General features: G+C 39.6%; 2 protein-coding genes across 22 annotated transcripts in view; one reads left to right on the forward strand and one right to left on the reverse strand.

The window, feature by feature from the left end:
• LOC129523553 (putative uncharacterized protein FLJ44672) overlaps positions 1-3,664 on the reverse strand; it is a 30,971-nt gene extending 27,307 nt beyond the window's left edge. For 4 of the 8 annotated variants that reach the window (XM_063705513.1, XM_055385009.2, XM_063705511.1 and 1 more), the window contains exon 1: positions 3,269-3,553. The gene's annotated coding sequence lies outside the window, so the exon portion shown is untranslated. Of the gene's footprint in view, positions 1-3,268 lie in introns of all 8 variants that reach the window. The other 4 variants (XM_063705514.1, XM_055385012.2, XM_063705510.1 and 1 more) reach the window with 2 other exon arrangements.
• Positions 1-22,401, forward strand: part of LOC129533124 (kelch-like protein 2) — a 181,631-nt gene that overhangs the window by 99,614 nt on the left and 59,616 nt on the right. For 5 of the 14 annotated variants that reach the window (XR_010133473.1, XR_010133470.1, XR_010133477.1 and 2 more), the window contains exons 5-11: positions 1,686-1,804; positions 3,496-4,152; positions 6,996-7,102; positions 9,206-9,265; positions 9,758-9,854; positions 10,962-11,096; positions 12,144-12,227. The gene's annotated coding sequence lies outside the window, so the exon portion shown is untranslated. Of the gene's footprint in view, positions 1-1,685; positions 1,805-3,495; positions 4,153-6,995; positions 9,266-9,757; positions 9,855-10,961; positions 11,097-12,143; positions 12,228-22,401 lie in introns of all 14 variants that reach the window. The other 9 variants (XR_010133480.1, XR_010133478.1, XR_010133481.1 and 6 more) reach the window with 3 other exon arrangements.

The raw sequence follows: 22,401 nt of genomic DNA on the forward strand, positions 1-22,401 counted from the left end.
CAACAGCGAAACTCCATCTCAAAACAAAAAAAGAAAAAATTAGCCAGGTGTGGTGGCGCATGCCTGTAATCCCAGCTACTTGGGAGGCTAAGGCAGGAGAATCGCTTGAACCCAGGAGGCTGAAGTTGTGGTGAGCCGAGACTGCACCATTGCACTCCAGCCTGGGTAACAGAGCAAGACCCTGTCTCAAAAAAAAAAAAAAAGAGAAAGAAAGAAAGAGGGCTACATTATTTATGAAACAGATACTGTTAACTCAGTCACCAGAAAGCCTGTGCATAAATGAGCAGTGAGATATTCAAGCACAGCACACACACACTTCTCAGGACAGCTGTCGTGAGAGTTCCAAGCTCGTTTCCTTCTGGATACATCAGGAACTCACTCTGCTATGATCCTGCAATACATCTCATGTTAGAATTAGAGACATCTGGGCCAGGCACAGTGGCTGATGCCTGTAATCCTAACACTTTGGGAAGCTGAGGCAGGCAGATCACCTAAGGTCAGGAGTTCAAGACCAGCCTGGCCAACATGGTGAAATGCTGTCTCTACCAAAAATACAAAAAACTAGCTGGGCATGGTGGTGTGCCCCTGTAATCCCAGCTACTCGGGAGCCTGAGGCAGGAGAATCGCTTGAACCCGGGAGGTGGAGGCTGCAGTGAGCCGAGATCGTGCCACTGCACTCCGGCATGGGGGACAGAGCAAGGCTCTGTCAAAAAAAAAAAAAAAAAAAAAAAAAAAACACAACAGAAAAAGAAAAAAGAATTAGACATCTGGATCAAATTAGCTGCCAGTCTCGCAAAGTGTCGGGTAACATCCTATTAAGATTGCTGCTTACACGTCATCTATAAAATACTGAAAATATCATTTTAAGAAATCTTTTTTTTATTTTGAGACAGAGTTTTGCTCTTGTTGCCCAGGCTGGAGTGTGATGGTGCGATCTCAGCTGACTGCAACCTCTGCCCCGTGGGTTCAAGCAATTCTCCTTCCTCAGCCTCCTGAGTAGCTGGGATTACAGGCATGCACCACCACGCCTGGCTAATTTTGTATTTTCAGTACAGACAGGGTTTCTCCATATTGGTCAGGCTGGTCTCGAACTCCTGACCTCAGGTGATCCACTGACCTTGGCCTCCCAAAGTGCTGGGATTACAGGTATGAGCCACCATGCCTAGCCAAGAAACCCTTATTTGAAAACAAGCCAGGCGCGGTGGCTCATGCCTATAATCCCAGCACTTTGGGAAGCCAAGGCGGGTGGATCAGTTGACATCAGTAGTTTGAGACCAGCCTGGGCAACATGTTATAACCCCATCTCTACTAAAAATATATTTAAAAAATTAGCTGGGTGTGGTGGTGGGCACCTGTAATCCCGGGTTCTCAGGAGGCTGAGGCAGGAGAATCACTTGAACCTGGGAAGTGGAGGTTGCAGTGAGTGGAGATCATGCCACTGCACTCCAGCCTGGATGACAATAGAAAGACTCCATCTCAAAAACAAAACAAAACAAAACAAAAAACCACTAAAAAAAAGACTCCATTTCAAAAACAAAACTAAAACCAAAAACACAACACAAATGTAGTATACAAATGAAAATAATTACTGTGTTAATAATAGAAAATAGTTTCATAGAAAATAAAAGACCAATCAAATACAATAAGCTGCCTTTTTAGATGGGTATGTTATTCTTCTTTTACAGCTAAAGAAACGGGCTCAGAGAATGTTATTTGATTGGACCGTGTTGCATCTCTGGACAGTGCAGCTGAGATCAGACTTTGTGTGTAACTCCACTAGCCTACCAGGGTGCCTCTCATAAAGGTAAGAATTGTAAATTTGGCCTAATATAAAAAGTTGCCAGGGTAGCACTGGGTCAATTCTACATACAGTACTTCTGTGTTCATCAAGGGAAACCTTAAGGGAAAGTGAAAATGCTTCTAGAAGGCGACTGGACACCAGCGCCTTTGCTTGTTGCCTTTGCGCTCTTCTTCTAAGGCCAACAGTGACCTGAAATTAAGGGAAAGTGAAAATGCTTCTAGAAGGCGACTGGACACCAGCGCCTTTGCTTGTTGCCTTTGGGCTCTTCTTCTAAGGCCAACAGTGACCTGAAATTATTGACTGACTTTTCCAATCAAGTGGACAAAATGGTACCAAGGTCGCCAACATCAGACAAATTCACTTGAGGGCCTTATCTATGTGCCTTGAAAGACAAAACTGCTTTTGTAAAGGATACCGTATTTCAGAAAAACATAATCATATTAACAACTAATAAGACTGTAAAATGCTGATGTGTTGAATGCTACTTTAGAAAAACATGTTCAAATCTAGGGAAAAAATTTGATACAAAACTACGTATCAATTATCTAGCTAGCTAGCTATCTATCTAGAGACATGCTTTCATTCTATTGCTCAGGATGGGAAGCAGTGGGAGTATCATAGCTCACTGCAGCCTTGAGCTCCTGGCCTCAAGTGATCCTCCTGCCTCAGCCTCCTAACTAGCTAGGGCCACAGGTGGACACAGTTACGCCTGGGTTTTTGTTTGTTTGTTTTGTAGAGACAGGGTTTCACTGCATTGCCCAGGCTGGTGTCAAACTTTGGAGTCTCGCTGTGTCGCCCAGGCTGGGGTGCAGTGGTGCCATCTCGGCCCAATGCAACCTCCGCCTCCCGGGTTCAAGTAATTCTCCTTTATCAGCCTCCCAAGTAGCTGGGACTACAGGCGTGCGCCACCACGCCTGGCTAATTTTTGTATTTTTTGTAGAGACTGGGTTTCACCATGGCCAGGCTGGTCTCCAACTCCTGACCTCAGGTGATCCACCCGCCTCGGCCTCCCAAAGTGTTGGGATTACAGGTGTCAGCCACTGAGCCTGGCGGAGCACTTTATTATGTTATTAAGTAGCCTAACCCAGGTGGGGCGCTGTCCCTCTCGCCTGTAATCCCGACAACTCTGATGGCCAAGGTGAGAAGATCGCTTCAACTCAGGAGTTCGAAACTGGCCCGGGCAACATAGGGAGGCCCCCCCGCCACCCCATCTCTAGAAAAAAATACAAAAATTAGGCCAGATGCACACCGCGCCCGGCTAATTTTTGCATCTTTTGTAGAGACGGGGTTTCGTCATGTTGCCCAGGCTGGTCTCGAACTCCTGAGCCCAAGCCATCCATCCTCCCGCCTCGGCCTCCCAAAGTGGTGGGATTACAGTAGGGCCCAGCCAGCCTCATGTTTTATTTAGCAGTCCCTCCCTGTTGCACACTTGGATAGTTTTTTAATTTTTTTACACAGGGTTTTTACCTCAATCTCGCAGGCTGGAATGCTGTGGTGGGATCATAGCTCACTGGAGCCTTGAACCGTTGGGTTCATACTTGAGGGCTGGGGGGCTGAGGTAGGAGTACAGAGATGGGGTTGCGCCATGTTGCTAGGCTGCTCTTGGCCTGAAGGGTCCTCCCGCCTCGGCCGCGCAAGACATAGTTTTCTATTTTTGACCAACACAAACACTGTGCTGGGTCTGAATTTTTCAGCTACCCTTCTTCAGCTGGCAACACACAGGACCTGGCGGGGAGATCGCTCTTACCAGTTCCCCACTCTGACGAGAAGACTGCCCAGCTCCAGGAACCGTAGCGCCCCAGTGACGTAGCCAAACACCCGCGCCTCTGACATCGCCAGAGGCCCACCTCTATGGTGTCGGCGAAGGCGCGCTCTTGTGGCGTCACGGAAGGCGCGCTCCTGTGACGTCACGGGATGCGCGCTCCTGTGACGTCAAGGGAGGCGCGCTCTTGTGGCGTCACGGAAGGCGCGCGCTTGTGAGGTCGCAGGGGACTGCCACTCACGCGGAGCCAATCGGAACTCGCGGCGGGGCTGCTGGGTCTTCCAGGAGCGCGCATGAGCGGACGCTGCCTACCGGTGGCCGGGCGGGATGTAACCGGCTGCTGAGCTGGCAGTTCTGTGTCGCTAGGCTTCGGCCCGGCCGCCGCCGCACATAAGCTGCGAGGAGGAGCTTTACGACTTCCCGGTCTTCCGGGCCGGGCGCAGCAAGGGCCAGATTCTGCGCTAGCAGGCGCGCCAACCGGCCGGCACCTGTCGCAGAAGGTGCAACCGATCGCACTGTCGTGCAGAAGCTCCTCAATGGCCGGCGCCAGCTGCAGCCCCGGCTGCCCACTCGCCTCACCTGAGCCTGGGTACGTGCGCCCCACAACACCTCCCCCAGCCAGGGCCCGGGGACCCCCGGGAGCGTCCCCGGCTACCTGGCGCCGCTCATCCTGGGTAGGGTCGGCCCCCTCTGAGGCTGCCCGGCATGAGGGAGCTGCACCCCTGAGCTTGACCTCTGACGGCCCTTTGTAATAGCATTAAGTCTTTGAAACTTTGTAGCGGGGTAGAAGGGGCTAGGAAACGAAGAAAACATCTTTTTAAAAATATAAGCGGTCGGCTGGGCGAGGTGGCCCACGCCTGTAATCCTAGCACTTTGGGAGGTCGAGGCCGGTGGATCACGAGGACAGGAGTTCAAGACCAGCCTGGCCAGCATGGTTTCACTGAAACCCTGTCTCTACTAAAAACACAAAAATTAGTCGGGCGTGGTGGCGGGTGCCTGTAATCCCAGCTACTCGGGAGGCTGAGGCAGAGAATTGTTTGAACCCGGGATGCGGAGGTTGCAGTGAGCGGAGATCTCGCCACTGCACTCCAGCCTGGGCAACAGACCAAGACTCCGTCTAAACAAACAAATATATGTGTGTATATATATGCGATCGAGCCCGGGAGGTTGAGATTACAGTGAGCTGAGATTATATAAGCGATCAAGCACTGGAGGTTGAGGTTACAGTGAGCTGAGATTGTGCCATTGCACTCCAGCCCGTGTAACAGAGGGAGACTCTGTCTCTAAAAAATTATATGCAAGTGAGCGCTTTTCTTCCAGCGCTCATGCTCAGACTGAAGAAAGTAATTGGGCCAGGCCCGGTGGCTCACGCCCATAATCCCAGCATTTTGGGAGGCGGAGGCGGAGGCGGAAGCGGGTGGATCGCTTGAGCTCAGGAATTCCAGACTAGTTTGGGCAACATGGTGGAACCCTGTCTCTACAAAAATACAAAAAATTAGCTGGGCATGGTGGCACGCACTTGTAGTCTCCGCTACTTGCCGGGCTTAGGCGGGAGGATCGCTCGGCTGCAGCCTCGACCTCCTGGGGCAATCCATTTCAGCCTCCCAAAGTGCTGAGATTACAGGAATGAGCCATCGTGCCTGGCTTTGCACTATATTTTAATACTTTATTTGAAAAATGGAAACTTTTACAGGCAATTCACTTCCTTCAAACTAATGATAAGGAAGTGATGCTGTTCTGTTCTGTTTTGTTGTTTTTGTGTTTTTTTTTTTCTTTTTTGAGATGGGGTCTTGCCCAGATTGGAGTGAGGTGGTGCAAACAAGGCTCACTGCAGCCTTGACCTTCTGGCTCAAGGAATCCTTCCCCGTCAGCCTCCCCGGTAGCTAGGACTACAGGTGCATGCTACCACGCTTGGCTAATTCTTTTTTTGAAATGGAGTCTCACTCTGTCTCCCAGGCTGGAGTGCAGTGGTGCAATCTCGGCTCACTGCAGGTTGGTCTCAACCTCTGACTTCGTATGGTCCACCCACTTCTGCATCCCAAAGTGCTGGGATTACAAGTGTGACCCACCGCGCCTGGCGATTTTGCTCATTTTAGATACTAGAACTTTTTAATTAAAAATTTTTTTTTTTCCTGAGATGGAGTCTTTGTCTCCAGGCTGGAGTGTAGTGGCGTAATCTCGGCTCACTGCAACCTCCGCCTCCTGAGTTCAAGCAATTCTCCTGCCTCAGCCTGCCAGAGTTGCTGGGACTACAGGTGCGCACCACCACACCCAGGAGTTCAAGGCTGCAGTGAGCCATGATCGTACCACTGCACTCCAGCCTGGGCAACACAGCGAGACCCTGACTCCACAAATAAATAAATCAACATCATATGATCTGTACCAGGGTATAGGCAGGTGCTATGATCCCCACTTTTCATCCTCAACTCTAAGTTGAGTCATACATCAACCTCTAGTAAAAAGTGGCATGCTCTCAGTCAAAGGGGTAAGCCCAAACCACGTGGAGAGAATCTTATCTCTTTTGAGAGCTAATATAAAAAGAATTCCTCCTAGGCATAAAAATATTGTGACATCAGTTACTTAGGCTAAACATGCCTATTATGCTAAGTGAGTTATTAACAATAAATAACTCTGTGCCATGTTAATTATCATAATCTGATTTGTAATTTGTTTTAACCTTAGGTTATATATACCTTGAAGCCATTTATATTTTGGTATACTTGTAATAATTACTATACACTGGACTATGTATATTGGACTAAACACGGAGAGTCAAAAAAGAGTATGTGGTCAGAGTAGAAATCATGCCCTAGCTTCCTTCGTGTCTACCTCCTACCTTGAGTAGAAGTGGTAGAAAAAGTAATTACCTAAGATTTTTTGGATTCTGGTTTGTGGAGAAGCATCCTTATATTTAGGCTGATGGGTGGCGAAATTAGAAAGTATTTTTTGTGATTTAGAATTTTATATGGAGATGTTCATTGTGATTAATTATTCTTTGTATTAGCAGATTTTTGCTTTTTATAGCTGCATGATTTCTTGTTTATTATTCATTCATTATTGTCTATTAATAAAGAAAAACTTTATTTCACTGAAGCAGTGATATATAATCCAACTTGGATTTTTAAATAATGACTGACTTTTTTCTTTGGGAATACATTACTGTTAAAAATGTAATTATTAGATACATTACTTTTAATGAATATAAGTGGTATAATTAGAAGGCTGAAAAGAATCCTTGGAAACGTGAGTTTAATTTGATAGCTAAGAAACTGAGGACAAGATACTTATTCTTTGTAGCATATTTTCTAATGTCATTTCATTGTCTCACCAAGAAATACTTGCATAAAGCAAGTTCAATTACAGCATCTGTTGAATATTTAAGGTTGGGTAAAGTGGGTGAGTTTAACAGATATTTTCCCTTATTTCTTTTAGGCGAATCTGGATTGGGAAAGTTGACATTAATCAACTCATTATTCCTCCCAGAGTTGTATTCTCCAGAGTATCCGGGTCCTTCTCAGAGAATTAAAAAGCCTGTACAGGTCTAGATATTGGTATTTTTAATTGATGATAAGCTGGAATAATATTAATACACACAAAGCACGTGTTGTAACTTTTATTATGCTTCCTTAGAGGTAAGATGCAAATTTGCCCTTAGCCAGTGTAAGATGGTAAATATGACTTCATAAAATTAAAAAAACAGAAGAAGTACAGTTAATCGAATTATCTTGACTAGAACTTTCCAAATTTGTCCTAAGGATTCTCCTAGAGATGACACTGTGACATAGTAACCAATTCCCCTGGAGTTGTGCTATGTAGTATGATAGTCATTTGCCACATGTTTAAATCAATTAAAATTAATTAAATTAAAATGCAATTTCTCATTTGCTCCAGATATATTTCAAGTGCTCAACAGCCATATGTGGCAAGTGGCTGCCATTTTGTGCAGCACATATATGAAGATTTTCATCATTGTAGAAAATTGCACTGGACAGTGGAGAGAAAACATGATTCATAGAAAAACTATTGTTATTTAAATACAGTGTTCTATATTAGTCAGTGGGATAATACCATATCATAGTTGAATGGCAATAGCAATTCTGTAAGACTTCCAAGCTATATGTGATCTAATTTACTGCTTCTCAGTCTTTGCTATGCATTCCAATCCTGGGTATCCTGTTAAATTTATTTCTTCTAGTAGTTCTGAGATGGGCTGCCTTTCTACATTTCTAACAAGATCCCAGGTGATGCTGATGCTGCTGGATGGTAGATCACACTTTATAAAGCAAGGGGCTAGACTCTAGATATGCACTTTTTATTAAATAGTACAGCAGCCTGTAGCCACATGTGGCTATTAATCTTTGAAATGTGGGTAGTCTGAATTGTGATGTTCTGCAAATATAAAATATGCCACAGATTTCTAAGACTGAGCATGGAAAAGAAAATCTCCGTAATTTTTTATATTGATTGTATACTGCAGTGATAATATTTTGGATGTATTGGGTTAAATAAAATTGACGGATTTCACCTTTTTCCTATTTTAAAAGTGGCTACTAAGAAAATTTTAAATTACTTACATGACCGACATGGTATTTTTATTTGGCAGCGCTGCTCTAAGCTGTTGATGAAAAATATTGTTGGTGAGCTCTGCTTAGGTAATATATAGGACACGAGCAGAGAGGAGGCACGTGAACAGTTCTGGCTGGAGCAGGCTTCATTGAGGCCGTGATGCTTTTAGCTGGATTTGAAGAAGTGGTAGTGATCATCCCAGTGCACAGGATAGGAGGACAGTCTATATATTCTGAGCAGTAACTCATATATATCATACTGCAAGACCCCAAAGGAGTAATTTTGTGAAGTAAATACTTATTTCTCCTTTTTAATGTTTCTATTTTAGGATTTTTTTTTTTTTTTTTTTTTTTAGTAACCTTCATAGGGCTTGAGATTTAAAATTACCTGCAAAATTCTACTCTAAAAACTTGATCCTACATGCTTATTTATTTTGTGATAAATATTGGAAATTTTAAACCTAAGCAAGAAAATGAACTTTGAACTTTCTTAATTTGGGTATCTATTATGAATACCTTCACTTAAGTATTTATGAATTTAGATATGAAAGGTAAAACTAACCACTGTCCAAATTAATATACAGTTCATTTCCAGAACCCTAGTTTCTTCCATGTGCTCACTCGCATTCAGTATTACAACCCCCAAAGATAAACACCTTACCGACTGCCTTCTCCATAAATTTGCCTGTTCTTGAACATTATATACGTATACTTTTTTGTATCTGTTTTCTTTCAGTGAAGATTATGTCTGTATTATTTACTCATGTTGGGTGTAGTTGTTTTTTTCATCGTCGTATAATACTCCATTGTGTGAATGTATCAGTATATCCTTTATTATTTATTGTAGATAAGCCTTTGGGTTTTCAGTTTTTTACTAACGGGAACATTCTTGTGCATGTCTTAGTAGACTTAGGCACTCGTTGCTGTTGTGTGTGCATAAAGATATAAAGGTATTTGAGTTTATTTTATTTGATTTCTAGTGAGGTTGAACGTGTCTTTTGTACTCAATAACTTCAGATTTCATTAAAGTGTTTTGGTAATCTTAATATTTTCTGTCATTTTCTTGCTGATTTATAGGAGTTTGAAAAATCACATTTGAGAAGAGGATTGGATCCTAGCCATAACATAAATATAAGGGTAATTACATCCATGCTGAGAAAGATTTAGGAATGATAGTAAGTTCATTTGAGTGAGTGGTTTGGGCCAAACTTGATAGAGAATAGTCTAGGAAGACATTTACTATAAACGGTAGATTAAATGTTCTTGCCTGATGAATTACATTTGAACTCTGAATGACTGAATCACTCAAACTGCTTATTTGTATTATTAGATGCACATTTAAGTTATGTATTACATGTCTTTAGTGGTGATCACTATTTTATCAGTTCCTCTGTCTTTCTTTATACCAAGTATGACTCATAAACCCAGTATTAAGTTGCCAAGAGATTGGCATACTATTTGTATATATGCTTTTCTTTCAAATAATCTGGATTTCCAATGCCCAGAATCATTGATCCTAAAGAAAATGTGGGAGTAGGTAGATAAACTCAAACATCCCTACCATCACCCCTGGTAGGAAATCACTGGTGTAATGTATGATATTAACATCTGCACCAATTACTCTTATAGGTGGAACCAAAGTTTTAATCAAAGAAGGTGGTGTTCAGTTGCTGCTTACAATAGTTGATACCCCAGGATTTGGAGATGCAGTGGATAATGGTAATTGGTAAGAAGGATTTGTCCTCACAACTTTCCAGTGTATTTGGGGTATTGGGGTGGTTAAACTTTCTCTTCTTAACATTTTAGAACTCTTCTTAGCAAAGGTCACCAAACTTCAAGTAACATGACAGGTTTGTATACCAACTTTGCCACTTATTTGACAAAGTTTAACTTCAAAGTTAAACAAAGAAGTTTAACTTCAAAGTTAAACAAAGAAGTTTAACTTCAAAGTTAAACAAAGAAGTTTAACTTCAAAGTTAAACAAAGAAGTTTAACTTCAAAGTTAAACAAAGAAGTTTAACTTCAAAGTTAAACAAAGAAGTTTAACTTCAAAGTTAAACAAAGAAGTTTAACTTCAAAGTTAAACAAAGAAGTTTAACTTCAAAGTTAAACAAAGAAGGTTAACTTCTTTGAACCCATTTACTTTTTGATAAAATGGAGATAATACCTATCATAAAATTGTTTTTAAGACATATTCCAAAATAACATAGCTAGATAGAAGAATTCTCATTATTGTAAGAAATTTAAAACTGTTTGCTTTAATTTTATCCATTTGTATAAATTCTATCTCAATCCTAATTTAAACCTGATATTTAGACCTTCAGTTTTTCCATAAGTCCTAAGTGAAGAAAACAACTATGAAATTTTAGTCTGAAGTAATTATCTTAGTATTTTATAAATAACTTTTATTTTTGTTTGAATTCACATTGTTTTTGAGGTATTTTTCTGTCAACTCTTAAAACTCCTAAGTTCATCATGAAGTTTTTACATTATTTAAAGTAATCTCTCATTTGAAATTTGAAACTGAATATAATTGTTTTCATATTATGAAGTGTGTTATTAATACACTTACTAGTGCCAATAATATGCTAATAATTTAGCTGTGTTTCAACAATAAATATTTTCTTTCATTTGGAAAGTTTTGAAATAATGAATAAAGATTTATTCAACATAATTTATATTTTTGAATCTTTATATAGAATAACTTGACATATCTTCCATTGGTAAATTCATTTTGCTTATTTGAAAATATTGATTATTGTCCTTTAACAGTCATCAGTTAATTCATATGTAGAATTGCAACTTAATTGTTTTGTTTATTTGCATTCTATAGCTGGCAGCCTGTTATCAATTACATTGATAGTAAATTTGAGGACTACCTAAATGCAGAATCGCGAGTGAACAGATGTCAGATGCCTGGTAACGGGGTGCAGTGTTGTTTATACTTCATTGCTTCTTCAGGACATGGGTCAGTAACCTGATAGTTCTGATTCCTTTTTGTTGTTGTTGCTTACTGTTACCTTTATGTGCATATTTGAGTAATCTTTAAGTTTGTGAAGTACATACAACTATACCCATTATTAAGTACCAAATTTCATGTAGAAATGTCTTAGTTGAAAAGCCTTTTAAGTCCTGTGTAAGCTAACAGTGATTTTACTCCTTAGTTCTTATTCATAAGGATTTTCCCTGCTTCATGGAAATAAACAGTGTTGCCACTATGGTTTGAGGTCTCAATGTGGCAAATTTAGCTTTCATGTTGAACTACCAAATAAAGAGAAGCAGCCAAACCAGTTAGACATATTCAAAATAAATCCAAAGATGCTATTTATTATAAGTCTCATAAGAGATGGTTATCAAAAGCACTTGCATGCCAATGTTTTCTTGTGCCGTTTCTTTCTGCAAGAAATCTGTTTGGCTTCTGTTTCACCTTAGCTGTCATAGACATGTCGTTTAAGTATCATATTGTCAGTACTAACCTTTTGTTTATTAGGACATAAGACCTAAGAATCTAGACATTAATCTGATGTGATTGTTCTGTTTGTTATAGTTAGCCTGTACTCCCTTTTTTTGTTCTTTGTACTTCCCCTTTCATTTTGAGTACATATATGTGTCATTTGTAACTGCAGATTTTTCCAATTATTCTTCCTCAGTCTTTTCCTTTGGGTAAGTAACTCAGCATACATAATTCAGCCACCTGGTAATTGTAATGCCACCATCTCTCCACCAAAAGAACTGTAGTAGCATCAGGCTAAATAGCATTAAGTTATCTAACACATTACAGTAGAGTAAACCAATTCCTTCAGGTATACTTTTCTCTTCCATTTTTGGCTTCTCACTCTCTTTTTTTTGTTTGTTTTTATAGATGGGTCAATGCCCATTATCACTCTAGATGGATAAGGGAGCCTTAATTATATACTTATATTTTTGCACTGTCAGATTGGAGTGGGGTAAAAATGTTTCTTCTTTTATGTCTAATACTCTTTTTTTTTTTTTTTTTTTTTTTGCTGTGCCGTAGACCATTACATAACTGAAGACTCCCACCTTCAGGCAGGATTGGGTAGTACGTGTTTGTAACCACCTGGCATTGCCTTTTGTTGAGGTAATTTCAGTTTTTATTATTAGTAGTAGTAGTAGTATACTTTAAGTTCTACGGTATATGTTCACAATGTGCAGGTTTGTTACATATGTATACATGTGCCATGTTTGTTTGCTGCACCCATTAACTGGTCATTTACATTAGGTATTTCTCCTAATACTATCCCTCCTCCATCCCCCACCCCATGACAGCCCCTAGTGTATGATATTTCCCGCCCTGGGTCCAAGTGTTCTCATTGTTCAATTCCCACCTATGAGTGAGAAACACCTATGCGGTGTTTGGGTTTCTGTCCTTGCGATAGTTTGCTCAGAATGATGGTTTCCAGCTTCATCCATGTCCCTGCAAAGGACATGAACTCATCCTTTTTTATGGCTGCATAGTATTCCATGGTGTATATGTGCCACATTTTCTTAATCCAGTCTATCATTTTATGGTGTTCTCAGTTTACATATTTAAATCACTAAACTGACTATTTGACTTAAAAGGCTCAAAAAAAGTCATCTCAAAAATACAACACACTGCATAACCTTTTATAAGTATTTGTGTAGCTTCTTGAATTTATATTTTTAAATCATTCTCATTTAACTTGTCAGGGCCTTTTCCTGAAAGCCAGCAGAGTGAAATCTTAACCTGCAGTTAAGCCAATAAAATTTGTCAGCTTATAACCAATTTTATTATTTTAGATTTTCTGGACTCTCTCCAACTATAGTAATTCTCATGAAATCACATTCCTGCCATCCCCATGGGGAAAATTTTATTTCTTAAAATTGCATGGGAAATGAGAGCTTTTTTAAAAGAAAAAAATTTTTATATTCAAATGATATGTAGTGGCTTTGTGCCATTTCTTATTTGTCACAAGGGGTAAGATGTTTAAAATTGCTGTATCTTATATATAAAAATGTACCTTTGAATAATTTCTCAGTTTAACTATTTTTAGAAATGGAGCAAAGTTTTGCCCATTGGTACATGATATTGTGGATTAAGTGAAAGAATATGAGGCTGGGCGCGGTGGCTCACGCCTGTAATCCCAGCACTTTGAGAGGCTGAGGCAGGCGGATCACCTGAGGTCGAGAGTTCGAGACCAGCCTGACCAACATGGAGCAACCCCGTGTCTACTAAAAATACAAAATTAGCTGGCCGTGGTGGCGCATGCCTGTAATCCCAGCTAATAGGGAGGCTGAGTCAGGACAGTTGCTTGAACCTGGGAGGTGGAGGTTGCAGTGAGCCAAGATCACACCATTGCACTCCAGCCTGGGCAACAAGAGTGAAACTCCATCTCAAAAGAAAAGAATATGACACAGAATTTTATGTATAGAGTTCCAGGTACCCTGCTCACTACAGACTGAAATTCTATGCAGTCTAACAAATGAATCAGAGCCTTTCCATCTTGTCTGGGTAGTCCCTAGATTCCCTTTTTAGAGGGTTTTATTTTTAGAGTGATTATAAATTCGTCCAACAGTGCACTTTCAGTGCCTTCTACCTCCCTCTACCAAGTATGAACTGCATGCATGGCTGATTTATGATTTCGGCTATTATCGCTTCATGTGTGTTGTTCGCTATTTTGTAACCGTTATTAAATACTGACTTGGAACATGAATTTTAAAATGGTGTTTTATCCTTCTAGTATTGATTCCCAGTTTTAGAAAAATTGGTGTCATCCAGTGAGTTTTATACAGAAGGATTTTTTCCCTTGGAAATATATACATACATACAAAAAAAATTTGTCATTTTCCCTGTAGTTGTTTATTATGCTGTAGAATTTGAGGCTAAATAGTCTTTTCTCTCTACTGTGGGTTTATCTTCTAGAAATGATAAAGGATTTTCTATTGCTAAAAAACAAGATTTAAAAACTAAATTTGTTGATGAAAAGACTGGCCAGTATAAATCTAAATGGACAGAGGGAAAAAATTCAACCGGAATGTAATACACATGTGAACTAAATGTTTTCTGTTGCTGACATTTTGTAGGCTTCTGAAATTTAATGAGACTTTTACAAGGTTTACCTTTTTTCCTAAAGTTTAATTTTTAAACTGACTTAAATGTTTTTTGACCCTTTGGTTATATTTAAGAAGTTGACTTCTCTAATTTCCTTGTCATGTTTATTTTTAAATATCTTTCTCTTTAAAAGTTGGGATACTATAATAAATATTCAGCAAGTATTTTCATTTAAATATAAAATCTTGTTATTTGGATTTTAATACTTTATATTAAATGCCTTTAAGATTTATTAAAATTTTAGATTAACTGAACTCTGCTTTTTTGTCACTGGATTAATAAGCAGGCTTGTATCTGACATAATAGCTTAATAAGGCAGTGACAATTTAAATTTGTCATGAGTATAAATTGAAAAATCATAATTTAGAAATCGGAGATTGAATATTTCATGGCATTTATATTTAGTGTTTTATATAATGATTAATGAAAAGAATCAAAACTTAAATTTTTTTTCAAAGATGGATAGGTTCAGGCCAGATGCAGTGGCTTTCTCCTCTAATCCCAGCACTTTGGGGACCAAGGCAGGAGGATTGCTTGAGGCCATAGACTAGGCAACATAGTGAGATCCTGTCTCTACAAAAAATTAAAAAATTAATTGGGGCTGGGCGCAGTGGCTCACGCCTGTAATCCTAACACTTTGGGAGGCTGAGGCAGGTGGATCACCTGAAGTCAGGAGTTCAAGACCAGCCTGGCCAACATGGTAAAACCTCGTCTGTACTAAAAATACAAAAATTAGCCGGGCATGGTGGTGGATGCCTGTAATCCCAGCTACTCGGGAGGCTGAGACAGGAGAATCACTTGAACCCGGGAGGCGGAGGTTGCAGTGAGCCAAGATTGTGCCACTGAACTGCAGACTGGGCAATAAGAGCGAAACTCAAAAAAAAAAAAAAATTAGTTGGGCATGGGGGTGCATTCCTGTAGTCCTAGCTACTCAGGAGTCGAAGTGGAAGAATTGGAGGCTATGGTGAGCTATGACTACGCCACTTCCTCAAATATAAGGAAGAATATAATCTGACTAAAGGATTGTCTTTAAATTTAAAAAACTTAGCCTTATGAAAACTTATTACATTGTCCTCATTTTGACATAGATCAGTAAAAAGTTCATTGAAGCCTGACATTTGCAGTCCACTGGACCAGATGACCTTTAATGTTCTTTCTAAGATTCAATTGCTATGAATTTGGAACCTTGCTACAGGATACCCAGTATTCATTTGTTTGTCTGTTATAGTGCATTGGAGTGTATTCTTATTTTTGTTTAATTAAATGTACATTGGGCATCTCTCATATCACAGGTGAATCTCCCCAGTGATAGACAAAGACATTTAAAATATTTAGGAGTAATAATGGCCCACAAACAAGGTAATGGTGAAAGAAGACATGTGGATCAATGTGTGTTGAAGGAAGTGTTACATATAGGGACAACTTTGAGGTACATTTGGGGACTTGAGAAGTGAATTCTGGAAATAGGTAGCATTTATGTAGTAGTTTAAAAAATATCTGTTGCTGGGAAATCACTCCACCTACTCCCTGCAAAATGCCTCAAACCTTTTGTTTCTGATGTACATGGTAGGCATTCAGTAAGTTTAGTAAATGTGCTTTTCTGAAGGTGACTGTAAGTTTACTCATCTGTGGCTGTTACGGATTTACACTAGTAGTGCTTATGAAGACCACTGAACTTCTTTCTTAAGATCAGGCAGAAGGTTTTTTCAAGGTGATCCAGAGAAGGAAAATTCACTTTATGTTGCATTTCTGTAGTGTTCTACCAAATCCAAATGCATTTACTCTTTATGATGAGGTAGTTTGAGTTTTTAATTTATATTTATTGAGTGCCTACTATGGCCAGATTTTGGGGATATCTCAGAAAACAAAGTTCTTTTTCTTATGATTGAAACTAATAGCAAACAAATATGTAATATTGTTAGTAGTATTACAGTAAACAAAAATGAAGCAGGATAAAAGGGTAGAGAATAATAAGAATAATAGTTCAGATAAGGTCAGGGTGTCTTTGACGAGGTGATATTTTAGCACAATCCAGAGGGGGAATAGCATTCCAGCTAGAGAGAATAGTAAGCGCAAAGGCATTCTTGAATTCTTCCCCTGATGAGATAATTGCTGCAGTGAGTGGGTCCGTAACTTTTTGTGTGTTACGCACTGTACTTTCTTACATTTTGGACTATTGGCATTTGCTAAAATATTCCTTTGACCAGTTCCATTCTCTGATTTTACCTTGAAAAACAAGCCCCTGCTTTTTATGATAGCTCTTTTTCTTGTTTTCCTTCTCTGATTTTTAGGTTGCTAAATGTGATTTGCATACTTTATCACTTAATCTCACTTAGTCTTGTCAACAACCTTATAGTGGTAGGTGTCTTATTTATCAGATGAAGAAGTAGAGTTTAAGTTACTTTCTCAAGCTTATCAAGTATTAGAAAAACTGGGATTCTAATCTCTCTGTTGTATCACTTTTTTCTGTCTTGCATGACTTCTCTTCTATCACTGTTTGTGGGCAGTATTTCCTCACGGAAGTAGGCCTTGGCCAGTTCTTTTCAATCAACTGTTAATCTCTGAGCTCTAGCTCCATCTATATCTTAAGTCTGGGCTCTAGGTCTGTGCTTTGGTGTGGAATTTTGAACTTCTCACATCTCTACTCTTAGCTCATGCCTCTAAACCCAATATATCCAAAACTGATGTTTGTTCACAAACTGACTTCATTTTATAACATTTCCACTTATTCAATGGGATAACCATTCTTCTGGTCCCTGATAACCAAAACACTGGAATAGTCTTTGATTTCTCTCTCTTTCTTCATCCTCCACATCTTATCAGTCCCCAGGAACTGTGGTCTTGGTTTCAAGTGTCCATTCTGGTTGCTACTATTCTGATGAATGGATTTCATCACTTGATACCTGAACTTTTTCACTGGTCTATTGAGCTCTATGTATTCTCTCCTCATCCTTCAGTCCCCACACTGTTTTAACCCTCCAACATCTTAGAGTCATGTGAAGTGACTTATCAAAACCAGAGACTCAGGCAGTCACAGCCCTTCATCATTTTATCTTATCCTATATATCCAAGATCATCATGTGCTTTTAAAACTCTCCCTTGTCCACAAGCCAGGATTCTCCAGCCTTTTCCTATGCTTCTCTTCTTCTCTCCCCTGTTACAACAACTTGAAGTTCCTCCAAGGCCCCATTGGAGCCCCATCTCCTTCACCAAGTCTTTCCTCTTTACTCCAACTCATTCCAGCTCATCGTTGCATTCCTATGGTGTTTGCCACTGCACCTATGTACTGACTTGTGCCATTCCTTAGTGGTTTCCCACGTACCTTCCTGTTTAGATGGTAAATGGAGGAAGATCTCAGTTCAGGCTTCCTAATGTTTCTTACCCTTCTTAGTACATGGCATGCAGTGGGCATCTAGGCAGCACTTAAATACTTAATTTATTGGCTTTGGTCATTTTGAATATTGCTATTAACTTTGAATTGAATGTTGCAATTAAAAATGAAGGCCAATAAGATCCATAAAAATATATCTGTATATTCAATTTAGATCCTGAACTCAACAATTTTCTTCTAGACTTTGTTTATATTCATATAGTGCCTAGTGCCTATATAGCTCCCTGAGATAGGTAGGTGAGGTATTACTATCTTTGACTTTCATATTACATTTCACATCAGACATATTTGTGAAATAAATTTTATAAGTAGTCTGAAGCCCAGAGAGGCTAAGTGACTAATCCAGGGTCTCTTGGTTAGTATTTGGCATAGACAGAACTACAATTTTGGGCTTCTTTCTCATTCTGGTTCTCATCTAGTACCTTTTCATTTGAGTGCTGGAAAATGTATCCCAGTCAACTGAATTGTGGAGTCATATTGCCTCCCCCTTACCAACCAAGTGATGGCAATACTAGGAAGAGGGGCAAAAGAAAAGTCAGAAATATAAGTGATAAAATAAATGGAAATGTTTGAAATGGATCATCGACCTCCTTTTACCTATTTTAGCACCTCACAAATATCCCACTCTGACAGTGCTTTGTTAGTTATTTATAAAATATTCCTTAGGAGATTGGTCTTGCATAAGACATGCTTTTACCGTGGTCCTTTTCCCGGTAATAGTCACTGTCAGGGACAAAAAGTGCCTGATTGTGTTCTGTTTGTCATGTAGGTGGGAGGGAAAGAGGGAGAGAAAGCTGAGTTGAACTGAAGCAGAGCTTTTTACAGCTCTGTTGTTCTACTGTCAGAGAGCAATTATACTCCAACTTCCATTCACCTCAGACATCCCAACCTCCTCCTCCTGCCAATGCTTCCCCACACACTTAACATACAGCCACACAACCGAGTTCTCCGGGGAGAATAGGGTGCTCTTTAATACCTCCCTCTGCCCTTCAGTGAGTTCGGGGCTCTGCTTTTTAACTGCTAATGTATTTTAGTAAAGTTTGGCAATTCAAGCTTTTCTAGATGTTTCCTTTTCGGCTCTGGAAAATTGGAAAAAATAATTTTTAACTATATATATTTAAAATATTCAGTGGCATTATGATATTGTCTGAAAGGCATTCTGTGACTTGATGCAAGATCAGAAGTTTTTTTTTTTTCTTGGAGAAGTAATAAAAAGAAAAAAGAGATTGAAGTTTTTATCTCACAAGATACCTCATATTCAGTTCTACATACTGAAGACCTAATCCAAGTTCTTACATGTCTATAGGGCAAATGTTAACATTTTTAAAAAGCTATATTTATTTGGTAATATGAACATATGTTTGTAGATTAGTTAGTCTACTCTTTCCATACCTAATAAAAGTTTAAATTCCAGACATGTGAAGAAAATTTGCAGTGTGTCTCTTTGCCTTAGCTAACTGCAAAAATTGAAATCACAACCCTACCATAGACCCAAACGTGTTTCCAATTGAGAAAGTCTTCTACCTTCACAGCCTCTAAGTAATATAGTGGTTATTTGTTTGAAGGATGTGAGAGTATTTTGTTGAGAAACTGTAGAATGACATAACAAATTTTAGTTAAAATGTTAGTTATGGTTGACTCTGTACTTCTGATATCCTGGATTTGTATATGAGAGCAATGCTAGTAAGATGCCTGCTTCTGAATGCAAGTTTGGCTGGGAAGACAGCAGAGAAATAGAAGAAATATTATAAAGTAATGGAGAAACCTCAAAACAGTACAGCATGGATGTTGATTTTGAAAACAACAGCTGCTGACGTGAACTTGGCAGAAATTTGTGAGTAATAGTGGGTGACTCATTGCAAGCAGGGGAGTCTTAACAGCTTTTGAGGTGAACAGGCAAAGGGGAGAACAGTGATGGTGGCCACCCAAGGGCCAAGTGTTTATGTCCTAAATGTCAAAATGTCTTTGATCTCCTGTTAAACTTTGCAGCTGCATCATTCACATGAATAGTTGCATTTTTTTTTCTAAAAACGCAACATATTTTCTAAAGCATTTGTTTTTAATCTGGGATGATTCTGAGGTGGGAGGTAAGTTGGTGGCAGGACATATTACATGATTTTTGTTATTGTTATTATTTTTAAAAATCACGCATTGCTGGCTTTCCCCTATACTCCTGGAGATGCCATCATGTATGTATAGCTAATTCTAAAAAGGGCTTGTGTGACTCTTCGTATGAGAAGGGGTGGTTATTTGTGGCTTGAAAAAATTGCTTGGGTGATTCTGATCTTTCTCTTTCACTCTGCTGAAAACCATTGTTTCAAAGCCAATAATAAATATCTAAAGAAGTTTTACTTCATTTCTGTGGTGTTCTCAGAATTGTTACAGTAGGTTTAAACCTTTGCCTGGTTTGGAAATCTTGACTATTTGAGGGAGACAGCCCTGTTAGAGTCTTTATTTTCTTCCTGTCTGAGAATTCAGTTATCATCAATAGTGTATTCTTAGGCAGAGTCAGAAAGTCACCTCATCTGAGAAGCCACCTGTGTCCACAGCTGGGAATTTGCAGAAGTCAGTCACTGAAGGAAGGCTTTAGGATATTTATGATAAAACATAGCAGTACACTGGGATCCAAACCCTGGGAAACCTCAACTATTTTAGAGTATGTGTTGATAACAATAGGCTATTGGATAATTGCCAGACTACTTGAGGAGTCTAAGAGTTGGATAAAGACTTAAAGGTGAAAGGAACTTGGAAAAATGTCTTCTTCAGGTATTTTAAGGGAGACAGTTCTCAGAATGAGAAGCTTTTCTGGAGAAGGTTAGCACTTTGCTTCAGAAGAGAAGCAGGGCAAAGGTGTAATTCTTCATTTAATGTGGTACAACCTAAAGGGTAAACCTTAACCTGTCACTTGCACACATACCCACACACTTACATTCTTTTGATCAGATTTGTATTTTAGAAGGCTTCATTTGTCGCCAAATGTGGGTGATACTTGAGGGACCCCTTGGAGGAGAAGGCTAATTAGATATTACTGTAACCTTGCTGAGAAATGACTGAAACTAAGATGGTAGAAGTGAGATTGGAGAAAAGAGAACCACAGAAATGTGGCAACACACTAGGTGGCTGTCAGAGATTTGATTAGCAAACAAGACAGTAGATGTCAGCTGTGTTAGATGGGTATGTATCTCCCAAGAGCATCGGGGCACAGAATTCCCTTTTCAACTAGCTTATCTATATGGGATATCAACTATTGAAATACAGATAAAGTCCCCTAATGGCATCCTGTCCATCAGAGATTAAAATTTGCTTCAGTAAATGTGTCTATCCTTTTCAATAGGAATTTGCCTCTTAAATCATCTCACATTTGTTTAAGTAGGATCACTCTCTTTGGTAACTTAAATTGACTTTTTAATATCTATGTTTATTCATTCATCCATCCTTTTCTACCCATAAGTCGAACAGGCACAATTTATGGAGTTTAAATGAAATATAAATTATTTTTCATCTTTATCTTTCACTAGGAGAAGTTTTATTCCTGAGCCTGCATTAAAAACCTAGGCAGCCCTATGATTTTTCTGGTCATTCAAGTAATAAATGTTTTATCAGAGCCTCTGAGTTGCACAACTCCAGGGGGCAACATTTGCATTGTAATCTTTATAAATGGAGTCTCCTGGAGCCCAGCTTCAATAGATTGTAATGGGATGGTGCCCCTATAGTTTTGCAACATAGTCCTTGTGGCCTAAGTTCACTTTAATATAAAAAAATCAGTCTTAATTCAGTATTTACTATATTTGTCTAATATATTCAAAATTAAGAGTTCTCCTCCCCAGCCCACTACCTAGCTGTAGGCAGGCCCCAAGACCTGGCTGTAGGCAGGCCAGCAGTCTTCAAGGAAGAATGTGCCATAAACCTTCATGCTTAACCCCTCTAGGATTGGAGGGTAGGGTAAAGATCAGAGAGTTAGGGGCCCTGCAACCACCCAGGCTCTCAATCTAACTCTCCAAGTGTGGCAGTGCCTCAGTTTCAGTTGGCCACTCTCTGTGCCCTTCAATTTCTGTCTTGCAAGAGTATATCCCAAAGCCATTTATTTCTAGGTTGCCTCAGCCCTCACAGACTACACTCTTGGACAGAAAACCTTTTTAAATAACCCTAGGCTGATATTTCTACCTCTTGTTCTTCATCTAGTCCCTAGAATTCACATACTTTTGACCCACTATTAAAACAGCATACACTACCTTCCTGGTCTCCCACCTCTATCCTGCTGTCGTAGGCTGCTTTATCAGGCTCTGATAAGGGTCAGGCATTACCTTGTATGCCCCCAGTCAGGGCTGTGACTAGAGTGGAACTAGTAATACATGTCTTTTGAGTGCAAAATTTAAGAAAGTACCAGAAAACTCAGTAATTAAGATGAACATGTCTTTTTTTTTTTTTTTTTTTTTTTTTTTGAGATGGAATCTTACTCTGTTTCCCAGTCTGAAGTGCAGTGGCACAGTCTCGGCTCACTGCAACCACCACCTCCTGGGTTCAAGCGATTCTCCTGCCTCAGCCTCCCAAGTAGCTAGGATTACAGGCACACCATGCCTAACTAATTTTTGTATTTGTAGTACAGACGGGATTTTGCCATGTTGGCCAGGCTGGTCTTGAACTTGCAACCTCAGGTGATCTGCCCACTTCGGCCTCCCAAAGTGCTGGGATCACAGGTGTGAGCCACTGTGCCCAGCCAAGATAAACATATCTTAAGAAAATTTTTAAAAATAATTATTAATATAAAAAACCATGATGAACAAGATACCA

This window comes from Gorilla gorilla, chromosome 3 (assembly GCF_029281585.2).
Source record: "Gorilla gorilla gorilla isolate KB3781 chromosome 3, NHGRI_mGorGor1-v2.1_pri, whole genome shotgun sequence".
NCBI classification, from domain to species: domain Eukaryota; kingdom Metazoa; phylum Chordata; class Mammalia; order Primates; family Hominidae; genus Gorilla; species Gorilla gorilla.